Below are 26,338 nucleotides of genomic sequence, written 5' to 3'. Positions count from 1 at the left end.
TTTTCTAGGTTATAATCCTTAAGGTCTGGGAGCGCTCTGTAAAAAGAATTGGCTACCACATTCTCATATAAATATATTTTTAAGTGTCTCAATGAGACCTTGGCAGTAATTAAGATATTTTCTTTAAGCAAAGTTGATTCATACATTTCTTTATCTAATTGCATAGGCTGTCCAGTTATTATCTCAAAAGGAGACAGCCAATGTTTACCAAAGGGCATAGATCTAAGATTGAGGAGCACTAGCAGAACGGCTTTCAGCCACAAGAAGAAATGTTCTTGAAAGCTTTGCCAATTGAGTTTTGATTGTGCCATCAGTCCTTTCCACCAATCCTGAGGATTGGGGATGTTAAGTGCAGTAGAAATGCTGTATCATTGGCCCAGTATTACAAATAGACTAATTATTTGTCCAGTGAAATGAGTTCCCTGGTCACTATGTAACTCAGCAGGAATTCCCCAAACAGGAATTATTCTCTCTAATAGTAATTTACCTACTATTAGAGCCATTGCTCTTCTGCAAGGAAAGGCCTCAACCCAATGTAAGAACACGCAGTCATTACAAGATATATTTATCCTTGGGATGGTGGCATTTGGACAAAGTCCGATTGCCATACCTCAAAGGGTCCCTTAGTAAAGGGAAAGTGGCCTTGTGATTCATGTAGTAGTTTCCCTAGATGATATTGTCGGGGGAAGAGGGAGAATCCCCCTCTGCCCTTTTCTTTAAGGTTCTTCTGGCTGGCCAAATAATCAACAAGACAGGTTAGCAGAAGAAAATAATACCAAGTTTAATAACGTGTATACATGGGAGAAGCTCAGAGATGAGCAACTTGTCCCTCTGTCTAAGCTGCTTGCTTAAGTATTGTAGCTAAAGGCGAGGAGCGTGTTGGGGGCGGGTAGTGGCCTGGGACTTCAGAGGGCAGGAGGACAATTCTTTTCGGGGTCATCTATAGATAATGTGGTCAGGGAGAGACAGAGTTTTTGATAAAAGAGGCTTGGTGCCTTTGCTATTGTAACCTCTATCCTACATTATCTTTACAGCCATCATGATAGAAGATCTGTTCCAGGAAGGAGCCACCATGTCAAATTCTTTAGGCAGTTAGTGGGGGAGGTCAAATGTCCTTCAGAGAAAACAATCAAGGTAAAGAGAGAGATTTCAGGGTGGCCAAATTTTGATCTCCCACAGCCCGCCTTTGAAACTAAAAGTTTCACAGTCCTTTTGAAACTTAAAGAAGTTTCATAGTCCAGATGCTGAGTTGGTAGATTGTTTCATCTCACTGAACACATTTCTTAGTCCTGATAATAGATCAGTTCAATTAAGTTCATTTTAGAAGGTAGTGATGCAGGTGAGCTCTCAAGGTTACGCCTATATTGTGGAAGCAAGCAATCAAGTATTTAATAGAAGCATTTCTATGGAAACAAAAGAAAAACAAGGTTAATGGTTGGAGCAAATTGTAAACCAGTTTCTGAGGTCAGAGGACAGCCAGCTAAGATGATTTTTAGATGTCAGCGTCAAAGTATCTTTTGCAGTTTAAAATGTCTCTGATGGTGTCATCAGGTCATCTCTCAAGTTTATATCAAGTCCATCAGCTTCAGTTTGTAAGGCTTCAGGAAAAAGGGCAGGTTCAGTTCTCAGTGATTCCAAATGAAAATGATGGAAAAAATCAAAAACGTTAGTTTGGATATCTGTAGCCAGATGTTTCAGGAGACTAGAAGAAATCAGGATCCAGTCTAGTCAACAGATATAAAACAAAAACCTCAAAAGACAATTAACAAAACTAGGATTTAATATCCCCAAATGTATACTATAGTGTTTTACTGAAATATAATTTTTCTCTCTAAACTCACCCTCATTTTTATTAAGATAGCCAAATTAAAACTAACTAGTTTGTAAAATAAGTCTAGTTCCAATAGAGTTGGCACAATTATTTACATAAGTACAGCAAGAATAGCAGTTGATCACATAGGCTCTTTTAAATCTGCTTTGCTGGAACTTTTTATAAGGAATCTCACATTGAACTTCAAAGGCCTCTCGAGGTCAGGAAAACCAAGCCAAGGATTTTGTCATCAGACTTTGCCTGCAATACCTACAGATTTGGATGAATTCCTCTCTTCCGAGGTTCCCCCAAAATATTTTGACGTTCCTTGTACCTGCCAGATAAGTGACATTCTTTACTTATCTTGGTAAGTGCTGCTTGGAACATAAGGTACCAGGCCAATATTTTCACGTGGCTTTATTCCATAAAGTCCAATCTTCATTCCTCAAAAACTATATGGTTATATCGCAAATATGATGTTCCAGTCACAGCCTTGGTAATAGAACCAGTGTTTCCAATTGTGTCCTGTTATAAGGAGAACAGATTCTTATTGAACTTATGCAAATAACTATATTGCCATGAAAACAACAATACTCACTCACTAAGAGTTTCCAAATTCGAGGGATCAGATAGAGAGAAAAAGATAAATATTTCAATTTTACTTACATTTCATTTACTAAATTGTTATAAGTCATAGCTAGCTCAGGAGAAAAGAGAAAAAGTTTTCCTTAAATCTGAAAAAACAAAACATTAAAAATTCAGCAATACTTCAAATGAAAAATCATAAAAATTATAATCATCCTTATCAGTTCATTCAATCCTGCGTAATCCATTCTCGATCCCAGTCTTTTCTTTAGCAGCTTCATGAAGTCAATTTCTCCATCAGATTTCTGTAATTTCTTACCAAGTTCAGTTTTATGATCAGAAAGTTTGTCAGAAACCTGTATTCCAGGGTAAATATCAGAGTCCTTTCCATGAATTTTTCTGAAGTTGAAACATATTTTGCAAAAGCATTAGAGCAAAGAAATGAATCTGTAAACAACAAGACCTCAAAATGGCAACTGACAGAGAAATTTGGTTAATTTTGTGACGTACAACATTTTAAAATAATAATAACCAGAATTATGACTGATAACCAGGACAGATCAGAATTTCAGTAATGTTATATATCAATAACATTAACCCACAAAATACCACCTAAGCAGGCTTATCATCACTTGTCTGACAATGCTTTCCATGTAATTTAACGTATTGAATAAGCCTAATGAGTTTAGTATCTTTCTCCTTTATAAGAAGAGAGCAAATTTCTTTGAGAAGTTTCAGGGCCCTTTGAAAATTCTCAAAGAAAAAAAGTAAAAAAAAGACTTTATTTAAGATATGAATTTTGGGGAGCTTGTCAAAAATATAAAAGTCAAAGCAAACAGAGCATTAACAGTCCAAAAAGCCTTAATAGAGAGACTTCAGTCTTTTGAACACAGGAAATTATTTTAACAGGTTTTTTTTTTCTTATTAGACTTACTCAAAGGTAAAGAAAAATCTTTTGTAACCTCTTTATCAAGTTTAAGCAAATTATCTTTTAAAGAGACAGAAGACTAAATTTTAATTTTGCACCAGCTTACTTTTGCTATTAAAACTCATTTATTTAATTAAATTCATTTTAATCTTAGCCAACTTGACCATGCAAAAACTCTTTTTCCAGAATTTCTCTTCCACAAACCTATAACTTTCTTTTTACATTCAGAATTTGTCCCATGTCTTTTTTTTCCCTCCTAGTACTTGAGGACAAATTTATCTTTCTTAACCAAACAAAATATTTCCATTCTTTGTACCTTTATACATCTAACTTTCCTTGTACACAGACATATTTTTCTTAATTTTTTTAGTAGCTTCAATCACCTATATTAATTAGAAATTTTAACCTTTAGAAACCTTAGTTTCTAAGTAAAAACTAAGTAAACAATTATAAACTTTCTTTTACATTAGTATCTTGTGGCTTGGAAAATTTATAAACACTTCATAACTTCTAGAAATATGTTACTTTATAGTACAATCTTTTAATAAAACACATGTTTACCAATAGACCCAAAACACCTTTTAGTTTTCATGTAATGAAAAGCCAAAAGTAGACAAATGTACATTTAGCAATCAATGTCTAATATCTTATCTTATTTGGAAATGATGATACTCAGAGAATTTTTTCCATAAAATTTAGCAAAACTCTAAAAGTCACCAAAAAGAGTTTGGAAGCTGTAACCACCATAACACATAATTATTGTTTAATGTTCACCCAACATTCATCTTTTTCACAACTATTTAGTTACTTATTCCCAATAATTATTTAGATTGCCTATAAGACTTCATAAGACATTAGATAAAATTAGCCATCATTTAAATTACTATTTTTGTTAACCAGTTCTGTAATAGAAATAACATCAGTTTTTTTCTACAAAATTTCATGTAAATTTTATCACCTCTTATACCTTTAAACATATTATCATTGAGATTTTTATCAATAGGTCTTGGTCTTCTAATTTTGGACAAGGGAAGCATTCCCAGTCAGACATTTTAAAACATACTCAGGCAAAGTTGATGTAACCTCTTTGTATAAAATTAGCTCAAACATTCCAACCTTTATAATCTTATCAACACTTACACTTTTACGTGTTCTCAATTCAACTGTAACCTGAGTCAAGGTCTTAAGACTAGTCAAATTTTTCCCTTCCTTTTTCTGGCCTTTTTTTAGGTACCAAATAAATAACTATGTGAGAGCTCTCAAAACTATTTTTTTCCCCTAATTTAGAAGTTTTTCCAATTCAAAGGATCCGTCGTCTGGCCATTGACGAGTAGGATCTTCATTTGTATATTTATTCCAATAGTGACTCGATCCAATAAGCCTTTTTAAGGAAATACCCGGAGGTAACTTTCCACGCTTTGAATAAATCTTTACCATGGACGCAAGAGGCGTCCCTGGTGAGAGCGCAGATGATGTAACCCCTGTGATCCACAGAATTCACTCCCAAAGATATTCAGAGAAAGTAAAGACCTTCATTGCACGGGCGGTAAGGATGGTGTAGTGAAAACGGTGTCTCCGGTCTCCCACAATAGTGTGGGACGCCTCCAGTCACAGACCCGCTAATCTGTGACACCGGGAAGGTGATACTGGAATGGGATTTTTCCAGCACTAACAAGCAACGAAGGTTAAGATGACAAAAGCCCTTATGGACTGGGCCCTTTATGACAAACTCCCCTGAGAGCTTGGCACAGCCAGACAAAGTGACAGTTCGGAACCCCAGTCTACTCAACTGGCCACTGAGGTGCGCCCCGGTAAATGCACCTTCCGTATGGTGGAGACCAAGGAGAATATTCTCACTGGTCACAAAGCCAAGTTCTCAGGACACAGAACAAGACAGAGATTACTCTGGGAGGAAAAGGGATCAAGATCAAAACCAAGAGTACTCTACCAAATTTAAACCAAGAGTCACTAAAAGCACAAGAAACTAGTTTCCCAAATATTTTCTCCTGCCAATCTAAATTTAGAAAGAGAAAAAATTCTCACCCTTTCCTTCTGCTGGACTCTGCAGATAGAGATTCCGGGAGGCTGACATGGTAAGAAGTCTTACCTTTTTGCCGGCTTTCGTCAGGCTTTCCCGTATCTCACCATCTGCAGTAGTCCAGGGAGAAGGCAGGTCTTCCAGCCAGAGGAGGCAACTTGCCAGCCAGTGTGGCTCCTGGCGACTACGCCAAAACTGTCGGGGGAAGAGGGAGAATCTCCCTCTGCCCTTTCCCTTAAGGTTCTTATGGCTGGCCAAATAATCAATAAGACAGGTTAGCAGAAGAAAATAATACCAAGTTTAATAACATGTATACATGGGAGAAGCTCAGAAATGAGCAACTCGTCCCTCTGTCTAAGCTCCTTGCTTAAGTATTGCAGCTAAAGGCGAGGAGCGTGTTGGGGGTGGGTAGTGGCCTGGGACTTCAGAGGGCTGGAGGACAATTCTTTTCGGGGTCATCTATAGATAATGTGGTCAGGGAGAGACAGAGTTTTTGATAAAAGAGGCTTGGTGTCTTTGCTATTGTAATCTCTATCCTACATTATCTTTACAGCCATCATGATAGAAGATCTGTTCCAGGAAGGAGCCACCATACCAAATTCTTTAGGCAGTTAGTGGGGGAGGTCAAATGTCCTTCAGAGAAAACAATCAAGGTAAAGAGATATATTTCCGGGTGGCCAAATTTTGATCTCCCACAATATTTTGGGCATATAACACAATCAGTATAGCTTTATGAGCCACCGTGGGAGAAGGTTTTTAAAAGCCTTGTTCTTCCCACAAAATTATCTTTTCAGGTGCCCAATGCGTTAATTGCTGTATATGCTGGAGTAGTCGCAATTGTGCTCCAATAGGTACTATGGGTTTTTTTACTGGGTGCAAACCACATCTGTGAGGGGGTGTCAAAAAATCCCCCTTTTGACTGCTATATCTGTTTCTCTTCTTCCGTGGCGATTTCTTTCAAGCCTGTGGAAAGAAGTCTTTTATTGGGTTAGCAGAGTTAATAGGAATTAGCAGGTGTGGGAGATCAAGATTTGGCCACCCTGAAATATATCTCTTTACCTCGATTGTTTTCTCTGACTGACATTTGACCTCCCCCACTAACTGCCTAAAGAATTTGACATAGTAACTCCTTCCTGCAACAGATCTTCTATCTGATGGCTGTAATGTAATGTAAAATAGATGTTACAATAGGAAATGCACCAACAAGCCCATCTTATCAGAAGTTCTGTCTCTCTGGCCACATTCTCTGGATGGCCCTGTGAGGAGTTGCCAGACAAACATTTACATTTAAAAGGGAAATCTCCATTTGTAAAGGTATCTCCCTCTCTGTATTGGGAAGAGGGGGGATGACCTCATTTCTAGAAACTTATCAACGTGGAAGGTGAGGCCTTAAATCTGCATAATAACTTTACTCTTGTTTACAGTGCTTTAGTGGTAATCTCCTGTAACTGACACCTTCCACCCCCAACATCCCCCTCTGTCTTTAGGTGATGACGGTATTTAAGATGAGAATCTCTGCTATTGTGTTGAGAAATGCAGTGTCCCTGGTTTCTCCCATGTATACATGTTATTATACTTGGTATTATTTTCTCCTGCTAACCTGTCTTGTTAATTATTTGGCCAACCATAGGAACCTTAAGGGAAAGGGCAGAGGGGGATTCTCCCTCTTCCCCCACACAGGCATTCTCAAGGCTGGACAGCATATCCGGCTTGGTAATATCTTGCTTATCATTTAAGTAAGACCCATCTGTAAACCAAATTAAATAGAATACAGTCGTGGTCCTTCCTCTTGTATGTTGGAAGCAAGACAGCAGGGTTAAAACAGTGAGTAATATTTAGCTACGCAGTATAACCTAAGAAGTTTTGTCATTCACTTGACAATGCTTCCCGTGCAATTTATCATACCAAACAAGCCTACTTAGTTTAGTATCTCTCTCTTTATAGGAAGAGATCAAATTTCCTTGAGAATTGCCAGGGCCCTTTGAAAATTCTCAAAGAAAAAAGTTATAAGAAAGACTTTATTTACGGTATGAGTTTTGGGGAGATTGTCAAAAATATAGAAGAGTTTTAAACCCTTGGTCAGACAAGGTCAAGGAATTGCTGCTCTTGTGGCAGTGAAACATGCTTCCTTAACAAACAGCATTTAAAAAGTCAAAAAGACCTTAATAGAGAGACCTCAGTCTTTTGAACATAGGAAATTACCTTAACAAAACAGATCTCTGTTCTTGAGATAAACTGAACTCAAAGGTAAAGAAAAACCTTTTTACATAATAACTTCTATCAAGAGTAGAGTAAAATTATACTTTTAAAAGGAAGAAGACCAAATTTAAATTTTGTCCTAGCTTGCTTTTGATATTAAAAATCATTTACTTAATTGGATTTAGTTTAATCTTAGCCAACTCGACCATGTATAAAACTCCTCAGGGTTTCTCTTCAACAAACCTTCTATAACTTTTTGTTTACATTCAGAATTTGTGTCATGCCTTCCTTTTTTTTTCCTTCTAGTACTTTTTAGGGCAAATTTATCTTTCCTAACCAAACAAAAATATTTCCATTTTTCATATCTTCTTAATGAAAACACACATCTTACTCTCCTTGAATACAAACATAGTTTTCTTAAGTTTTTAGTAGCTTAATCACATCTTAGAAATTTTTAACCCTTAGAAACCTTCATTTTTAAGTAAAAACTAAGTAACCAATTATAAAGTTTCTTTTACAATAGCATTTCGTGTCTTGACAAATTTATATGGACACTTTTTATAAATTTTGGAAACATGTTACTTTATAGTACAATCTCTTAAATAAAACACATGTTTACCAATAGACCCAAAACACCTTTTAGTTTTTCTGTAATAAGCCAAAAGTAGATAAACCTATATTTAGCAATCAATGTCTAATATCTTATCTTATTTGGAAATGATCTAGATACTCAATGAATTTTTTTTTTTCCTGAGGAAGATCAGCCCTGAGCTAACATCCATGCTAAGCCTCCTCTTTTTGCTGAGGAAGACTGGCCCTGGGCTAATATCTGTGCCTATCTTCCTCTACTTTATATGGGACGCCGCCACACCATGGCCTGACGAGCAGTGCATCCGTGCGCTCCCGGGATCTGAACTCGGGTCACAAGCAGCGGAGCATGCGCACTTAACTGCTACGCCATGGGGCTGGCCTCTCAATGAATTTTTATCATAAAATTTGGCAAAACCCTAAAGTTTTAAGTCACCAAAAAGACTTTAGAAGCTATATACACTATAACATATGATTATTGTTTAAAGATCACTTAATACTCATTTTTTTCACATCTATTTAGTTATCTGTTCTCAAAAATTATTTAGATTGCCTACAAGATTTTATGAGACATTAGATAATATTAGTCATTGATTGTGCTCAGGTCAAGCTACCCCAGGAGACACCACTCTGGTATGCAGATTGTTTTGAGCTGAGGACAATAAGGACTCAGAGAACTCAGGAAGAATATTTGAGTTTCCCCTCCCAAACTGCCTAAAGAATTTAAAACAAAAGATCTGTTTCAGGAAGGAGTTATTATCATGATGGCTGTAAAGATAATGTAGGATAGAGGTTACAATAGGAAAGGCACCAAGCCCCTTTTATGAAAAACTCCCTGACCACATTATCTATAGATGACCCTGAGAAGAGTTGTCGGGTGAACATTTGCATTTCTATCTCCATGTGAGTTGTCTTCTTGCCCTCTGAGGTCCCAGACCACTACCCACCCCCAACACCTTCCTCGCCTTTAGCTGCAATACTTAAGCAAGCAGCTTAGACAGAGGGACGAGTTGCTCATTTCTGAGTTTCCCCCATGTGTACATGTTATTAAACTTGGTGTTATTGTCTCCTGCTAACCTGTCTTGTTAATTATTTGGCCAGCCATAAGAACCTTAAGGAAAAGGGCAGAGGGAGAGTCTCCCTCTCTCCCGACACCATCATTTATTATTTTTGAGACCAGTTTTGTAATAGAAATAACATCAGTTTATTTGATGAATAAAGGCTGCATATCTGCATTATATCCAGTGCTGAAAACTAACAAGCTGAAATAAGCTTTTATTTACCAAAGATTATTTCATATCACGTTAACTGGAAAAACATTTGGATTTAGAAACAACTTTTGTAAGTGCTTACTTCAAGTTAATTGAATAGACCTCTTGATTTTGACCAAACCCTCCAGAGCTAAAATATCACGCACATATAACATACATGTAGAGACACACACATAAAGGACAGATGCAACAAAGATCTTATAGCTGCTGTTTTAGAAAATTTAGCAGTTTCTATCTGCAGAAAGCTTCTTAACCATTTTTTTCTTTCAGTCTTAGGCCCCCTGCTGTCTTAGCACTTGCGCAAGTCTCCTGGGTTCAGAGGCCAGGCGGCCCAGCCGGGAATGGTCCAGCAAACTCAATTTCCCACTTTTCTTTTCTTTTATTTTGCTACAAAGTCTGAACAATTTCTAGGGACTGTGTAGTGGGTCAGGAGTGTACTGCTTGTGAGTGTTACTCGCTAAAGAAAGGTCGTAATCACTCTCTTACGTGCCTCGGTTTCTCCCGCCCGCAGTCTAGGTACTGCCGTGGGGGTTTGGAGCTCGGGTGACCAACCCTCCTGTGTGCGTCCCCGGACGAACCTGTGATTAATTAACATGAATGGTAGTGGAGCTCCCTATAGGAAGGACCGTTACACGTCGTGGGTTTCCCCTCTGACACCCCCAATGAGATTCTCAGTTGCCTGAGAATGCCCAAAAGGCTGGGAGGAGCAATGTCCCTTTTCTACGGAGCTGAACAGATTCAGTCTCTCATTTCTCTATCAAGCAGTTTTGTTCATACTTTATAAACATAATTCTTCCCAATTTTAAGCCATATTAATAAGTCACCCTGCCCCATTCACTCCAAAAGTGCCCCCTAGGCTCCCCTGGTCAAGGAAATTCCCCCTGGGTTTTTCGTTCCCAGGAATTACGCCCTAGGTTCCTCTGACCTAGGGAATGTACCAGTACCCCCTTAAGACACCTAGCCTTAAGCCTTGAAAACAGCTCAAATAAACTCTGGACCGTCGACTTAAAATAAAGAGGTCTAGGTTTCAGGAGAACTCACTGGGGTCACCTGAAGAATGCAGTGATCTGGAGGGCACAATGGGCCCCTATTGGTACCCAATGCCAGTTCAGTGTAGATTTCAGGTGGTCTCTGGTGGGTTTCTCTGACATTCTGTCATGACTACACCAACAAATGTCTACGTAAATAATCCGTAACCAATGTATAAATCAAACTTGGGGTGAATTTATTATGAGCCAACTTTTGAGGACCATGGCCCTGGGCCTTCCTTCCATTAGGAAGGAAGGGCACTGAAGAAGTGGGATGTACAGAGCGGTTATATACCATCAAAGAGCATGTATCACATAGGATTGTAATGTCCCTTTTACAATAGCCACAAGATCGCCCTGCCAGGTTGCCCTGCCAGAATAGCTATTGATGGACACAACAGGGAGCAGGTCTGCTTCTCCATGGGTGTGGCTGGTGTCAGGTCTGTTGTCTGGAGCTGGGGGCTCACAGGATGACCGCAGCAGTAAAATCCCAGCCTAGGGAGAAATGCTTATCCTTAAGGCAATGCCAATGAGAGGGAAGCTGCATTCTTATCTTGAGGACATGTACTCTTCTCTTGGAGACATGGAAAAGCATATACAGAATGCAGGCGACAAGACCTTTTGGCAAAACAAACTCAGGTTGAATTAGATTTATCCCAAATGGCTTCCTCATATACTCCAATATATCCTATTGCTTGCCATTTATTTATCAAGCTCAGGGCGTTTCTTTCAAACAGAAACCATTGAGAATAGCATGAAGTAGTCACTTACCTACAGATGTCACTGTGGCAACAGAATATTAACAAGTAGCCTTCAAATATAACCATTTTCCCAAATATTGTATTTCACTGAGTTAATCAAAAAGGGATTCTTCTTTCTTATACTCACAAATCTCAACTCTGAACTTAACACTAGAGGTAGCCAATTTTGAATAAAGACCTTTAACATCAAAGCCAGCCAATAGATCTTGTTAAAGCAAATCCAAACTCGGGAACAATTTTGTTTTCAGTCACATGCAAATCCTCTCAAACTCAAGATAAGGTCCTAGCTTTGTGCAGATGGAGAAAAGCTTCTCTTCCTCTTTTTCTATTCAGATAGTGCAGGGAAGAGCCCAAAAGGTCTCCTGGTGGAACACTAACAGTTCTTTACATTAGAAACGCAGGCAGTGTTTCCTAGCTTCTTTTCTCTAGGCTGAGACCTGCTGACCTGCCCAGAGGAACAAACTTCTGGGCTCCAACAGTAAATAAGACTGTGTGCAGTTTACCACACCAATGAACTACAAAGATGTATCAGGAAATATTTTGAACACCCACACCTAAGCTCTCAGTTTCCCTCTGTCTAATCCCATGGCTACCTGAACTGAATTCATTCTCCATCCCCATCGCTTTCGTGATAGTTTTTATCTCATTGAATCAGCATGGTATAACATCTAAGAGAAATTTATCAAAACACTTTCTTCAAAATAGCTAGCTGAAGTATAAAAGTTGTAGAGGGTCAAGATTTTAAGATGAACATGATGTACAGAGTAACTGTACTACCAAATAAAAAGAAAACAAATGAGAACAATAAGAGAAGGAAGAAAAAAATGATAAGGAGAAGGAATATAATAGAGAGTAAAAGTAAGACAGAGAGAAAAAATAAGAAAGAAGGTGTAGGAAAGAGAAAGAGTCAGGAGAAGCATGAGAAATGGCAAAAAGGGGCACGAGCAGAGGGAAGACACCATGCCCAGAGCGAATGACAAGTCAACTGGTTTCTGAGCAGGGCTCATGTCTAGAGTCACTGGCCTGCATTTGAGAACTCCACTCAGTTCTAACATCCACAGAATGACCACGCCTCATGCAAACTCTGATGACACTGATTACCAGAGCTGTCCTCTCCCGGGACCTGCTGGAGCTTTGGGAACTGCCTCTGTCAGCAGCTCTGGGACTGACAGAGTCCCCATTAAATACTCATCAACTAGGATGGTGGTGTTTTTTTTGAATTACTTTTTTTAAAAATTTTATTTATTTATTTTTTCCCTCAAAGCCCCAGTAGATAGTTGTATGTCATAGCTGCACATCCTTCTAGTTGCTGTATGTGGGACGTGGCCTCAGCATGGCCGGAGAAGCAGTGCGTCGGTTCGCGCCTGGGATCCGAACCAGGGCCGCCAGCAGCGGAGCGCGTGCACCTGTTAAGCTACGAGGTTGGCCCACGATGGTTGTTTTGAAAGAGTAACCCAGAAAGAGCTCTCTCAAGGGTACATTTAATCCTGCCAACTCCTTCACTCATCCATCTGAAGAATTAAGAAACTTTTTTTTTTTTTAATTACTGTGAAGAAAAGTAGGAGAAAACTTTTCTGGCAAAATTTTAAATGTTCCATCTCTTTGAAGTTACCTCACAAAATTCTGAGCATAATCTAAAATTCTGGGCTCCCTACAGTTCCAAACATGTTTCAGAAATGATCTCTTTATCATGACAACGTAAGCCTATGCCTTAGAAAACAAAATAAACTTGGATGAGTTTTATCTTGTAGAGAGAAGGCAGCAAGAAAAAGAGTAGGATGTGCCCTTCTACTATGAAGGAAAATAAATAAAATCATCAAAATATACAAAATATGCCTCTAAAACTGAATGAAACGGTCTCTAAAGCGTTTTACATTTTAAGTAAAAATCCACCTATATGAAATTATACATCAGTATGTCTAAAATTTAGTCCACTTAATAGAAGAAGAATTCATTCAGTTTCATTTAAAGAGCATGACTTATGATTAGCTGCATAATAAGTGGTAGATATTTTAATTCAGGTATACCATGTCCTTCCACCAATGAAGGTGGGCTTAAACCTGTAGTTTTCCTAAAAGGGGCCAACCATATGGTCTGCTTATTTGATTATTTAATAGTATGGGTCTGCTCCTCACTGCCAAGGAAGGATGTCTACACACAGGCTTTAGCTTGCATATGTAATGGGAAATGCAGATTGAGTTTACAAAAAGAAAAATTGAAAATGTAGCATTGTCTTTAGGAGATGTGGTCAATCTGTTCAAGAACATTTTCTCCCTTGGTCAAGTGAGAAGCTGAGAGAGAATGCTGTCGGCCTCTTCCTTGGCCCCTCATAGAATTCTGCGTTACCTCAATTGAACGTGTCCTAAAGTGTTTGAACTAAACTTGGAAATGAGTTGATGATACTGTATTTGCATTACATCACACAGAATATCTTTCATTAGGCACCATTCAAAACACTTTTTGGGACATTAGAGGCCAGAAAAGTTTTGCTTCTCTGAGAGACTGTTGCTTTTAATCTCATGGACAAGAGATGATAGAGAATTGTTCCCATTTCCCTTTCTACTTTAAACCTGAGGGATACATTTCCAACTACCTTTAAAAACTGCAGGTCCTTCTGAAACACATTTCAGTGTGCTGGCTTACTTCAGCTTCATTTCATTGTTCCATCCTAAATTCCTTTCAGTTGGATCTATTTTCCTTTCTAATCCTTTTGTATACCTAGATATTTAAAAGCTGCTCAAATCTATATTGGAGAAAAGTTGGGTTACAATTCTTTCAGCCAGCATGTAAACCCAATTTTTAGGGTTTCTACACAAAAAGTTTCTGCCATGTTTCTACCAGCTCTCCTTCTATATTTTTGCCTCCAGGATTTCCTGTGACAAAATTGCCTTTCTAAAAGCCAGTCCTCTGTTCATTCTCTTGGCCAGTCACATTTCCATAGAAAGATAAAGGACTGGATTTTCCAAAGATGCAACAAGAATGATCAAGTCCTGATCCACACCTAGATGTGCTGCTCCTGTTCTCCAAGAATTTTAAAACTAAAGTTAATTTTCTCTTTCATTTTGTCTATATCTATTAAGTAACTTTGGAACTGAGCCCCTAAACTGGTCCACAGGCTGCTTCAGGAGAAACAAAACTCTCTCTCAAATGCTTGCATTCATGTGCTTAGTAGGTATTTTATTTATTTAGATCTTATTCCACAAAAGAGCTTCATTTATTCACTCAAATACTTAAGTATACACTATGTGCCCAAAGGTCTTGAAATGATGGCAGTCTGCAAGGAAAACAGATATATATGAACTGATAAATTACACTACAGAAATAATTTGAATGAAAGAGATATGAATAACTTGCCGTGGGACTCCAGGAAAAGAACCACCATGGGGGGTGGACAGGGTTTATACCATCTAAGTAAAGGAAAATGAAGATAGAGAACATAAAAAGAAAACAAGATAAACGGAACGATTTTCTTCTTATTAATATTTCTGCCACCAACTTTTGGAGCACACTACTTGCTGATGTCCTTTCTAGTCAATCTTATCCTTCAGCAGGCTTCTATAGACTTCAAAAATTCGATTGTACCAAGCTGGTGTCCTCCGTGGGGTCAATGCCAACTATGTAGGGAGTCAGGAGGGGAGCAAAAGATTCACAGGACTCTGCAGCCCTTATGCAGCTCACTGGTGGGGAGGGGCACCGAGGCTTCACCTTGGCCTCTGTCTCCAAGTTCACATAAAGGAGGGTCCGTTCCTTCCTCGATATATGAAGGTGGAGATAAACATCTTTCTCAGACGGGATTATAGAAAAATTAAAGTGAGAACCATGAAAAAGGCAGAAGAGGTAGCACCATGAATCTGAAGAAACTGGACATGTGAATTAGTAACCAGTAGGAAGAAGAGCTGAAGACAAAAAAAAAAAGGCAAAAAGCAAGTTCTCAATTTTCTAAGATGGAAATGCAAGTCTTTCTTCTTCAAACAGAAAAAAGTCATTGAACCCTTTCCTCTAAAATAAAATTGAAAGGGGTCACATGTTGCAAATAATGGTTTTAACCATGATGTCACTACACAATAACGTGTAGCAATCAGTTGTTAAGTGCCCTGCAAATAGTTCATTACTTAATAATTATGTTATCAAAGTTTGCAATTGATATATATATTTTAGTAAATAGTAGACTGTGTGCAAAGTTGTCACTATATTATTGATAGTGTCACTCTTACAAATGAAAACATGACTAAGAGGGAAAAGATGGTGTGACCTCAGATTGCTAGAGTCACAGCAAGAAAAGTCAAGAAAGTGCCATCAGGTCATTTGGACAAAATGACGCTCTATAGCTGTTGGGTTTATAACAGATCAACTTGAGAAAAACAAGTCACTACATTAAATTATTTTCTACTTACCTCCATCACCCACTCCAAGAACACATATTTTAAAATGAGACAATATATTACATGAAAAATTACTGGCTCTCTCATTTTGAAAACTACATAATATAATGAAGAAAAAACTAGGTTATAGACATCCTGTTATCAATTACAGCTACCATCTTTTACCAAACTAAAACTCTAATTATCACTAATTAACTTTCAATCTAGAGATCCTCCAGTATACAAAATCAATAACTTAAAATGTTTGATAACTTTTTTTAAATTGCCCTAAAATTTTAGAGGATAATATAAATATATCTCTTGGAAAAGTTGAGAAAGATAAAGACACTAGGAAAGGAAATGATGAAAATATTACCCTAATCAATGATGTAAAACACAAGATATGAACAACTGTTAAAAAGAATTCTCTATGAAATTGATCAATTCTACTATCTCCACACCTGGCTATTTCCTATCAGTAATTTGATGCATAAACAAATAGAATAATGTATTTAATGGGATCAATTCTTTTAGTTGTGTGCTTTTCCTTTTAAAACATCATATGCTTTTATGTGCTTGCTTTATTTTCAGGTGGTGTCACATTAGAACACCCTCATCTCTGAATATCTTTGCATTAAGGAACTCTACCTTGGCCCTTGAACAACTGTACTCAGAGTTATGATAAACTCAGAGCCCTACATGGAACAATGTTACAATGTTTCCTACGTCTTATCTCCCATGAGTTGTTCATGTCAGGGGGTATAGTCCACCAAGTAAACAGTAAGCAGTGTCTGAAAAGTATCGGATACTAAAAGGAGGACATGGATGGTTGGGTGTGGGCCCTCATTCAGTGCCTCAGTGCAAAGAAGAAAGAGGTAAATGCATCCCTCCAGAGACTGGGATAAAAACAGGAGGTTATGAGCACGAGGCTCCCTCTGAAGGCCTTTAAGCAGGGACATGGAATAAAACTGTTTACACTGTGGAATATTGTTGGTTTTACAGGGAACTCATGAGGAAGATAGGACATGAAATAATGATAATTAAAATAACAGCAGCAAACACTTCTACTGAACCAGGCACTGCACTCTGAATGTTAATTCTGTGCTTGAACATACATTAACTCCCATAACCCTCAAAATATCCCGACGTAGTAGATGTTGTTCTTCTCATCATTTTATAGATGAAGAGACTGGGTACAGTGGCTAGAAAACTCACCCAGGTTACAAAGCCGATACATGGCCGAGCCCAAGCTCAGTGCTCTTATGTTATGCTCTTGGACTACAACTCCAAGTTAAGTCTCTAATGACTATCTTTCTCTCTATAATCCAATGGGGGGAAAATCAAAATTCTTAACTCTAACACCCATGCTATCATTTAGGAAAAGTTAGTGAGGAAGAGATTCATGAATAGTAACAGTGCTCTTCTATTTACTCTTCACTTATAGATCAGACATCAGTATTCCTGATCAGTGCACCAAGAAGAAATTGGGACTTTATTATGCCAAAAAGAAGAAAAAGTAAGGAATAAAACAACGAAATTCCTTTAAACATCATTACACAAATGTGATTCTTAATTCCATATGACAAATATAAAGTGCTTTCCTGGTTTGGGGCTCAATATAAAGCTGATGTTAATATCACGCTATCTTCCCAGCCAATAACACAACATACTTTAAGACAGCAAAAGGGAGAAAGACAAAAAACAACCCAACAGAAAAATAAATATTACATCTGAACGCTGTACAATTTTTTTAAAGATTACTTAAATGTTAGATTTAGTAAAATTTGTATCTCTATCTTGCCTCCCCCAGTTATCTCTGAAGATAAAGAAAAGGACTAAGAAAGGCACAAGGAAGCCAATTGGGGAAGCGAGTCAGCGGGAAGAGGTGAGGTGGCCGCCCCTCTGCAGACGACAGACAGAAATCTCCCCTGGGAGCCGTCTCAGGCCTCACAAGATGTGGAGCTTTGACCTCGGGCAGTGGCTACAGCTGGACGCCAGCAGCAGTGCTTCTCAGACTTCAGTCTACACGGTAATAACTGGACAAGTCCAGTGTCCCTTCCCCGGAATTCTAACTCAGCAGCTTTGAAGTTGGGACACGAGAATTTTCCATTTAAGAAGCCTAAGAGTGATTTTCCTTGAGTTATCTTCAGATTATGACCAAAGGCATACCTTGAAGAGAAGCACAAACTCACTACCCAGTATGCACTGCACAGATACTTTGTGTCACACACTCTCAGACCATTCCCTGCCCCAGGGGTCCCACCTGCTTCAGCATCCTAGGGCCTGTGTTCTTCATCAGGAGGTTCCGAGGGTGGCAAAGCAGACAGGACTCACCTGGGAAACTGCCCTTCTGTGTAATTCAGTGAGTGTGTGGGCTGCCTGCAGCCCAGGTGTAAAGTGGGTCTTGCTATATTTAAAAATAAATTTCTTTTTAATTTTATTGAGGTCATATGGCTTATAAATGTGTAAATTTCAGGTGTACATTACTATATTTCAGTTCTGTATAGACTGGATCATGTTCACCACCAATAGTCTTGTTTTCATCTGTCACCATACATATGTGCCCCTTTACACCTTTCCCTCTTTCCCTCTGGTAACTACAATCTGTACTCCTTATCTATGTGTTTGGTTATTTTCCAAATATGAGTGAAATCAATCAGTATTTTTCTTTCTCTAGCTGACTTGTTTCACTTAGTATAATACCGTCAATGTCCATCCATACTGTCACAAATGGCAGGAGGTTGTCTTCTTTATGGCTGAGTAGTATTCCATGGTATATATGTATATATATCACGTCTTTATTCTTCATCCATTGATAAGTCCTTGAGTTGCTTCCCAGTGTTGGCTATTGTGAATAATGCTGTGAAGAACATAGGGGCGCATACATTTTTTTGAATTACTGACTTCATGTTCTTTGGATAAATATCCAGAGGTAGAATAGCTGGATCTTACTGTATTTTTATTTTTAATTTTTTGAGTAATCTCCATCCTTTTTTCCATCGTGGCTGCAGCAGTTTTCGTTCCCACCAGCAATGTATGAGGGTTCCCTTTTCTCCATATCCTTTCCAACACTTATTATTTCTTGCCTTTTTAATAATAGCCATTCTGATGGGTGTGAGGTGATATCTCATTGTAGTTTTGATTTGCATTGCCCTAATAATTAGTGATGTTGAACATCTTTCATGTGCCTGTTGGCCATCTGTATAACTTCTTTGGAAAAATGTGTTTTCATGTCCTCTGCTCATGTTTTGATCAGGTCGTTCATTTTTTTGTTGTGGAGTTGCATGTGTTCTTTATATATTTTGGAAATTAACCCCTTGTCAGATATATGATTTTCAAACATTTTCTCCCAGTTGGTAGGTTGTCTTTTCATTTTGTTGACAGTTTCCTTTGCTGTGCAGAAACTTTTTAGTCTGATGTAGTCCCACTTCCTTATTTTTTCTTTTGTTTCCCTTGCCTGACAAGAGACAAAGACAGACATTATATAAGGATAAAAGGGACATTCCACCAAGAAGACATAATACATTAATATACATGCACCTAACACAGGAGGAACAAACTATATAAAGCAACTATTATCAGACTTAAAGGGAGAAATTGACAGCAACACAATAATTGTAGGGGACTTCAACACCCCACCCACATCAATGGATTGATCATCCACACAGAAAGTCAACAAGGAAACAGTGGCCTTATATGAAACATCAGACCAGATGGTCTTAATAGATATATATAGAACATTTCATCCTAAAACAGCAGAATACACATTCTTCTCAAGTTCACATGGAACATTCTCAAAGATAGACATACGTTGGGAAACAAAGCAAGCCTCAATAATTCTAAGAAGACTGAAATCATATCACGCATTTTTCTGACCACAAGTGTATGAAACTAGAAATCAACTACAAGAAAAAATTGGAAAATTCACAAATATTTGGACAGTAAACAACATGCTACTGAACAACTATTGGATCAATGAATAAGTCAAAGGAGAAATCAAAATATACCTAAAGACAAATGAAAATGAAAAACAATACATGAAAACTTAGGGGATGCAGCAAACGTAGTACTAAGAGTGAAATTTACAGCAATACAAGCCTACCTCAAGGAATGAGAAAAAGTCCAAATAAACAATCTAACACAGTATCTAAAAGAACTAGAAAAAGAAGAATAAACAAAGCCTAAAGTCAGTAGAAGGACAGAAATAAAAATCAGAGCAGAAATAGATGAAAGAGAGGCTAGAAAAAGAATAGAAACGTTCAATGAAACTAAGAGCTGATTCTTTGAGACAATAAGTCTCTTTCTTTAGAGGTAGAGATGGCATGTGGGCCGAGATTATAAGATCAGAAAATCCAGACACTCAATCGGAGAACTCCCTGAACTTTAAGCATCTTTTAAGCAATTTTTTAGCATCTTTAATACATTCAAATATGCTGTCCCTTTAACATCTGTTTGAATACGTGTGGCAAAGTCAAAGGACAGCGTATACTAGGCACCACAGGATGATAATAGCTTCCCTGCCTTCAACAACAAAAGGTCCAGGAAACTGACTTATCTTGGGTCCAAGTTGGGAACTGTTTTGGAGAAATATAGTGAAAAAGTAAATAAACCAGACAAGAATAAAAGAATTGGACAGGGATCTGCTGGCAAAGAAAAGTTTTCCCAGCTACAGACCAATAGAATCTGGACAGAATGAGAAGGCTCATAACTACACCTGGCACCAGGGAGTAAAGTGGAAATCTGACAAAGGAGGCCACTTTGAGGCCTATAAACACCTTGCAAAACTACTCATTAGTATTTCAGAACAACAACATGTTTAGGATGTGTGTGTTCAATATATGCATGTCCTGGGTGCTCCTCATGATATTTTCCTTACTTATATGTATATTTCACTAAACCTTTGTTGATTATAAAGCAAAGCAAAGAGAGTAAGAGTGTGGCAGAGGTAAAGAGCAAATTAAAAACAAAAAACATACTGTAGTCATCATGTTGAGACTATAAAGTAAACTGAATTAACTGATGGACAGGAGATGCTCTTTCTGTAATTTTTTTAACAAATTAAGAAATTCATAAAATATTCTTCAGCATTGACGGTAATATACAACGCATAGATGAGTTAGTTCAAGCTTTACCTTCAGGGACAGTCATTGACCCTAATAGAGAATTCAGATTCCAGGGGTCAGCTAGTCTTGTATCAGAAAGTGTCACATTTCAGACCTGGCTGTGCGTTTCAGCTATTCACGTCTCTTTAAGCTAGTCATATCTTGATAAGCACCACAGGCTTTGCTACTTAGCTTACTGAATATCAGAAATAGCTTTTCATTGGTGAAATGAGTGGTTCGTTTAATTAGCATGAATTTAGAAATGAGCTCTCATTGGTGAAACTGAAGGGATTCTGTATATGTGGATTGGCCAAAACATCAGAGAATATCCTCATACTTAGAGGAAGAAGGTAAGACTCGGGCAAGCGAGGATGTCAGGCGTGATGTCCTGACAGTGCTGCGCCAGCTGCTGGTTTAGGAAAATGTCTCCCTGCCTGTTGCCAGCCATTAGGCACAGGATCCTGCCTCCTTCACAGCTGTATCATGTGAACCTTCATGGAAGGTGTAGCCGGGCATCTATCCGGGTAGCAAGCTGCACATCCCCTGATGAATGGACTCTTGCCTAGAGCGCTTCCTCATCCTAATACAATGCCACTCAGTCTTCGACATCGCTGCCTCCATATAAAACAGGCGGCACCAACAGCCAAAGGGATAAATGGTTTCACTTAGGATTCCACGTTCACCCCAATACAATGTATGCTATAAGCACTCTATACATCCCCATGTAAACTATATATATATGGAAAGTTCAGTTGGTCCTCCAGGCTTTCAGCCACACCCCAGGGCTCTCACACATTACAGTGCTGTGATGTAATCTCAAAACCTCTCCTTCACCGCATGGCTCCAGTAGCAGAAAATAAGGAAAACACAATTTCTTTCATGGCTTTTTAGTGTCTACAGATGCCATCGCTTCAACCAGACCAACACTTATATTTTTCAACATGCCTCCCGTCCACCCCCCAAATTCGTCTTTCCCTGTTTCCTGAGTCAAGCTCCACTCCACTAGAGGGCCCTCCCTGGTCCTCCCCTCACAGAGTCTCATCAATCAGTAAAGTCAGGTTGAAGCCCCAGCTCACCTGGACCCCTCCAGAATCAACAAACAGACACAGCACACCTGCACCCCTCGTTTTGACAATAATGTTGTGCTGTCTGGGAGAGTGGCGGCTTAACACTTCCCTGAGTGTATCTCATCTTCCCTCAAATGCACTGAAAGTCTCTTCAGCATGAGAAGTGTGCACACTTGTCCTGTCAATCCCCCCACTTTTGACAATTTCATGATGACTGCATAACAGCCACTTAATGTCTATTGAATGAACATGCTTGTCAGGTAGAAAAATAAAGGAGATGGCTTGTCAATATGAGCAGCAGCTGTAGCTGGTAATCTCATTTTCCTCATTTGCTTAACAAGGTACCAAAAGATACCCACAAACTTTGTTGGTTTCATTTGAAAAACAAAGGTAGCAAGTTATCAATTATATCGAAATCTAATGGCAATTACAGAAGATAAAGAAAAATACTGAGTACACAAAACTCCTAGGATATCATCAATACCGGCGCCCAGACAGATCTCCTAACTTTACAAGGCCTCAGCGTTCTCATCAGGAAATCAGGAATGATACCCGCCCTGGCCCTGTTCATAGGGCTGGTGTGAGGCAGGAGCAAACATTATGCGGAAAGAACTAAGACAATGACAGCTGTTATTCAGAAACAACACACCAGGAGTACCACTCGTTTTGACATTTTAAAAATCTATGTTGAGGGCCGGCCCCGTGGCTTAGCGGTTAGGTGTGCGGGCTCCGCTGCTGGCAGCCGGGGTTCGGATCCCAGGCACGAACCGACGCACCGCTTCTCCATCCATACTGAGGCCGTGTCCCACATACAGCAACTAGAAGGATGTGCAACTATGACGTACAACTATCTACCGGGGCTTTGGGGGAAAAATAAATAAATAAAACTTAAAAAAAAAATCTATGTTTAGTTAGAATAATCACCCATTATTTCCTGTGTTTAAAAAATCCTCTTCAGAGGAATTCAAAGTCATCACCATATGTCCACATCAAGGCCTCTCCAGAACCAGTGCTGAATCTTTGCTTTATTGTGAGAAGCTAGTTGAGCAAACTTGAGTCTCCAGAGCTTTCTTGGCATTTGTGCTGATTGTCGCTGTTTTGAATTCAGTTAATAAATTTGCTGTCACATTTCCTCGACCATCGAGGCATATCTTTTTCTCTGCTGTGTTTCTGTTTAGCATTTCAGAAATGTAGTTATTGGGGCCGGCCCTGTGGCTTGGCGGTTGGGTGCGCACGCTCCGCTGCTGAGGGCCCCGATTCGGATCCCAGGCGCACACGGACGCACTGCTTCTCTGGCCATGCAGAGGCCGCGTCCCACATACAGCAACTAGAAGGATGTGCAACTATGACATACAACTATCTGTTGGGGTTTTGGGGGAAAACAAAAAAGGAGGAGGATTGGCAATAGATGTTAGCTCAGAGCTGGTCTTCCTCCGCAAAAAGAGGAGGATTAGCATGGATGTTAGCTCAAGGCTGATCTTCCTCACACAAAAAAAGAAAGAAAGGTAGTTATTTTCCAAGTAGGGTAATAAGCTTCTTGTCTGCAAACACTATATCCTATAACCCCCGTTTTCCCCAGGATATTACATATTCTGTATACATAACAGACACACAATGAGTACTAAGGAAGTGATAAATAAATGGCAAGCAATAGGATATATTGGAACACACGAGGAAGCCATTTGGGGTAAAACTAATTTGGCCAGAGTTTGTTTTTCCAAAAGGGCCTGTCGCCTGCATTGTGTATCTGCTTTCCCATGTCCCAAAGAGAAGAGAATATGCCCTTAAGATAAAGATGCCCTCATTGGCAGTACCTTAAGGATGAGCATTTCTCCCTAAGCTAGGATTTGGTTGCTGCAGTCATCCTGTGACCACCCAGTTTGAGACAACAGACCTGACACCAGCCAAGCCCATCAAGACAGCAGACCTGCTCCCTGCTGTGTCCATCAATTGCTATTCTGGCAGGGCAATCTGACAGGGCGATCTTGTCGCTATAGTAAAAGGGACATTACAATCCTATGTGATACATGCTCTTTGACAGCATATAACCGCTCTGTACACCCCACTTCTTTGGTGCCCTTCCTTCCTTAGGGAAGGAAGGCCCTGGGCCATGGTCCTCAAAAGTTGGCTCATAATAAACTCACTCCAATTTTGATTTATACATTGATTATGGATTATTTACGTAGACATTTGTTGGTGTAGTCATGGCAGGATTTCAGAGAAACCCACGAGAGACCACCTGGAATCTACACTGAACTGGCATTGGGTACCAATAGGGGCCCATTGTGCCCTCCAGATCACTGCATTCTTCAGGTGACCCCAGTGAGTTCTCCTGAAACCCGGACCTCCTTATTGTAAGTCAACAGTTCAGAGTTTATTTGAGCTGTTTTCAAGGCTTAAGGCTAGGTGTCTTAAGGGGGTACTGGTACATTCCCTAGGTCAGAGGAACCTAGGGCGTAATTCCTGGGAACGAAAAACCCAGGGGGAATTTCCTTGACCAGGGGAGCCTAGGGGGCACTTTTGGAGTGAATGGGGCAGGCTGACCTTTTTAATTTGGCTTAAAATTGGAAAGAATTATAAGGTCTGAACAAAACTGCTTGATAGAGAAATGAGAGACTGAATCTGTTCAGCTCCGAAAAAAAGGGACATTGCTCCTCCCAGCCTCTTGGGCATTCTCAGACCTGAAGCTGTCAAACTGCTAGAAGAAAACATAGGGAAGAGGCTCCTCGACATTGGTCTTGGCAATAGTTTTGTGGATATCCCACCAAAACCGCAAACAACAAAAGAAAAAATCAACAAATGGGACTACATCAAACTTAAAAGCTTCTGCCCAGCAAAAGAAACAACCAACAAAATCAAAAGGCTGGGAGAAAAGTTTTACAAACCATGTATCAGATAAGGAGTTAAATATCTAAAATTTATAAAAAATTTACACAACCCATAACAAAATTTATAAAGAACTCATACAACCCAATAAGAAAAAAGCAATCCAATCGAAAAATGGGCAAAGGACTAAGTAGACATTTGTCCCAAGAAGACATCCAAATGGCCAACACATAAATGAGAAGGAGCTCAATGTCACTAATCATCAGGGAAATGCAAACCAAAACAATAAAGAGCTATCCCCTCACACCTGTAAGTGTGGTGATCATCAAAGAGACAAGAGATAATAAGTGTTGGCAAGGATGTGAAGAAAAGGAAACCCTTGTGTGCTGTTCATGGGAATTTACATTGGTGCAGCCACTATGGAAAAGACAGTGGAGGTTCCTGAAAAAATTAAAAATAGATACACTTCAGTGTATTTATCCGAAGAAAATGAAAACACTAACTTGAAAAGATATATGCAACCCTGTGATTATTACAGCATTATTTATAATAGCTAAGAAATGGAACCAAATAAATGTCCATCAATAGATTAGTGGATAGAGAAAACGTGGTATGGGCCGGCCTGGTGGCATAGTGGTTAAGTGTGTGTGCTGTGCTGTGGCAGCCCGGGGTTCGGATCCCGGATGCGCACTGCCTCACCACTTGTCAGGCCATGTTGTGATGGAGTCCCATATAAAGTGGAGGAAGGTGGGCATGGATGTTAGCCCAGGGCCAGTCTTCCTCAGCAAAAAGAGGAGGATTGGCACATGTTAGCTCAGGGCTGATCTTCCTCACAAAAAAAAAGAAAAGAAAATGGGGTATATATTTAAATGGAATATTATTCAGCCATAAAAATGAAAAAATCTTGCCATTTGCAATGTCATGGATGGACCTTGAGGTCATTGTGGTAAGTGATATAACTGAGACAGAGAAAGACAAATACCATTTGATCTCAGTTATACATACAATCTGGCTGTGCAGTTGCTCACCAAACTGCTACTGGCAGGCCAAGTCAAGTACCGATATTCTTTAGTGAATCCAAGGGAATGCCTCTCAGAAAAGGCTTTTAACTGCAGTGTATCTTGGAATTTATGTGTGAGACAGTCTTAATTCCTAGAGCTGAGGGAGGTTCTGCACAGTCTCAGATCCAGAAATGGAAGACAGAGATAGTTTGGCTCAGCTCTAGGGACAAGCCTCTAAGGGCTCTGCAGTTTCTTGCCAAACTGCCACTGGCAGGCCAAGTTGAGAACTGGCTTTCTTTAGTGAATCTGAGGGAATGAGTCTCAGAAAAGGCTTGTAAGTGCAGTGTGTCTGGGAAGTTATGTGTGAGAAAGCCTTAAGACCTAGAGCTGAGGCAGGTTCTGCACAGACTCAGTTTCAACAATGAAAGACAGGGATAGTTTGGCTCAGCTCTAGGAATAAGCCTGTAAGTGGTCTGCAGTATTCTTGCCAAATTGCCACTGCCAGGCCGAGTGGAAAACAGGCGTTCTTTAATGAATCCAAGGGCACGTCTCTTGGAAAAGGCTTGTAACTGCAGTATTAGTGGTGGCTGTGTGCCTTGGTAGTTCTGGTGAATGGCTGAAATTCAGTGTTCAGATTATTCAATGCCATGATTTGGGATGTTCAAACAGAAATGGAGCCCCCTGTTCTGTGCCCAGATGGGAATTTCTAGAGATATCATGAAGAGAAGTTCAAATTCAGTATACAAAATTCAGTTGATTTTCTATATACCAAC

The 26,338-nt window shown here is 39.3% G+C and overlaps 1 long non-coding RNA gene across 1 annotated transcript; it reads right to left on the bottom strand.

The window, feature by feature from the left end:
- Positions 1–5,636: 5,636 nt before the first annotated feature.
- On the bottom strand, positions 5,637–10,839 carry LOC147911160 (uncharacterized). Its single transcript, XR_015551516.1, has 2 exons — positions 10,796–10,839; positions 5,637–6,324 (listed from the first exon to the last, which is right to left on the bottom strand). It is a non-coding gene; the product is annotated as an uncharacterized LOC147911160 (long non-coding RNA).
- Between the last annotated feature and the right edge of the window lie 15,499 nt (positions 10,840–26,338).

The sequence above is a fragment of the Ceratotherium simum genome, unplaced genomic scaffold (assembly GCF_057802395.1).
Source record: "Ceratotherium simum simum isolate JZ-2026a unplaced genomic scaffold, ASM5780239v1 HiC_scaffold_54, whole genome shotgun sequence".
NCBI lineage: Eukaryota > Metazoa > Chordata > Mammalia > Perissodactyla > Rhinocerotidae > Ceratotherium > Ceratotherium simum.
This window is presented reverse-complemented; position numbering and strand designations above follow the sequence as displayed.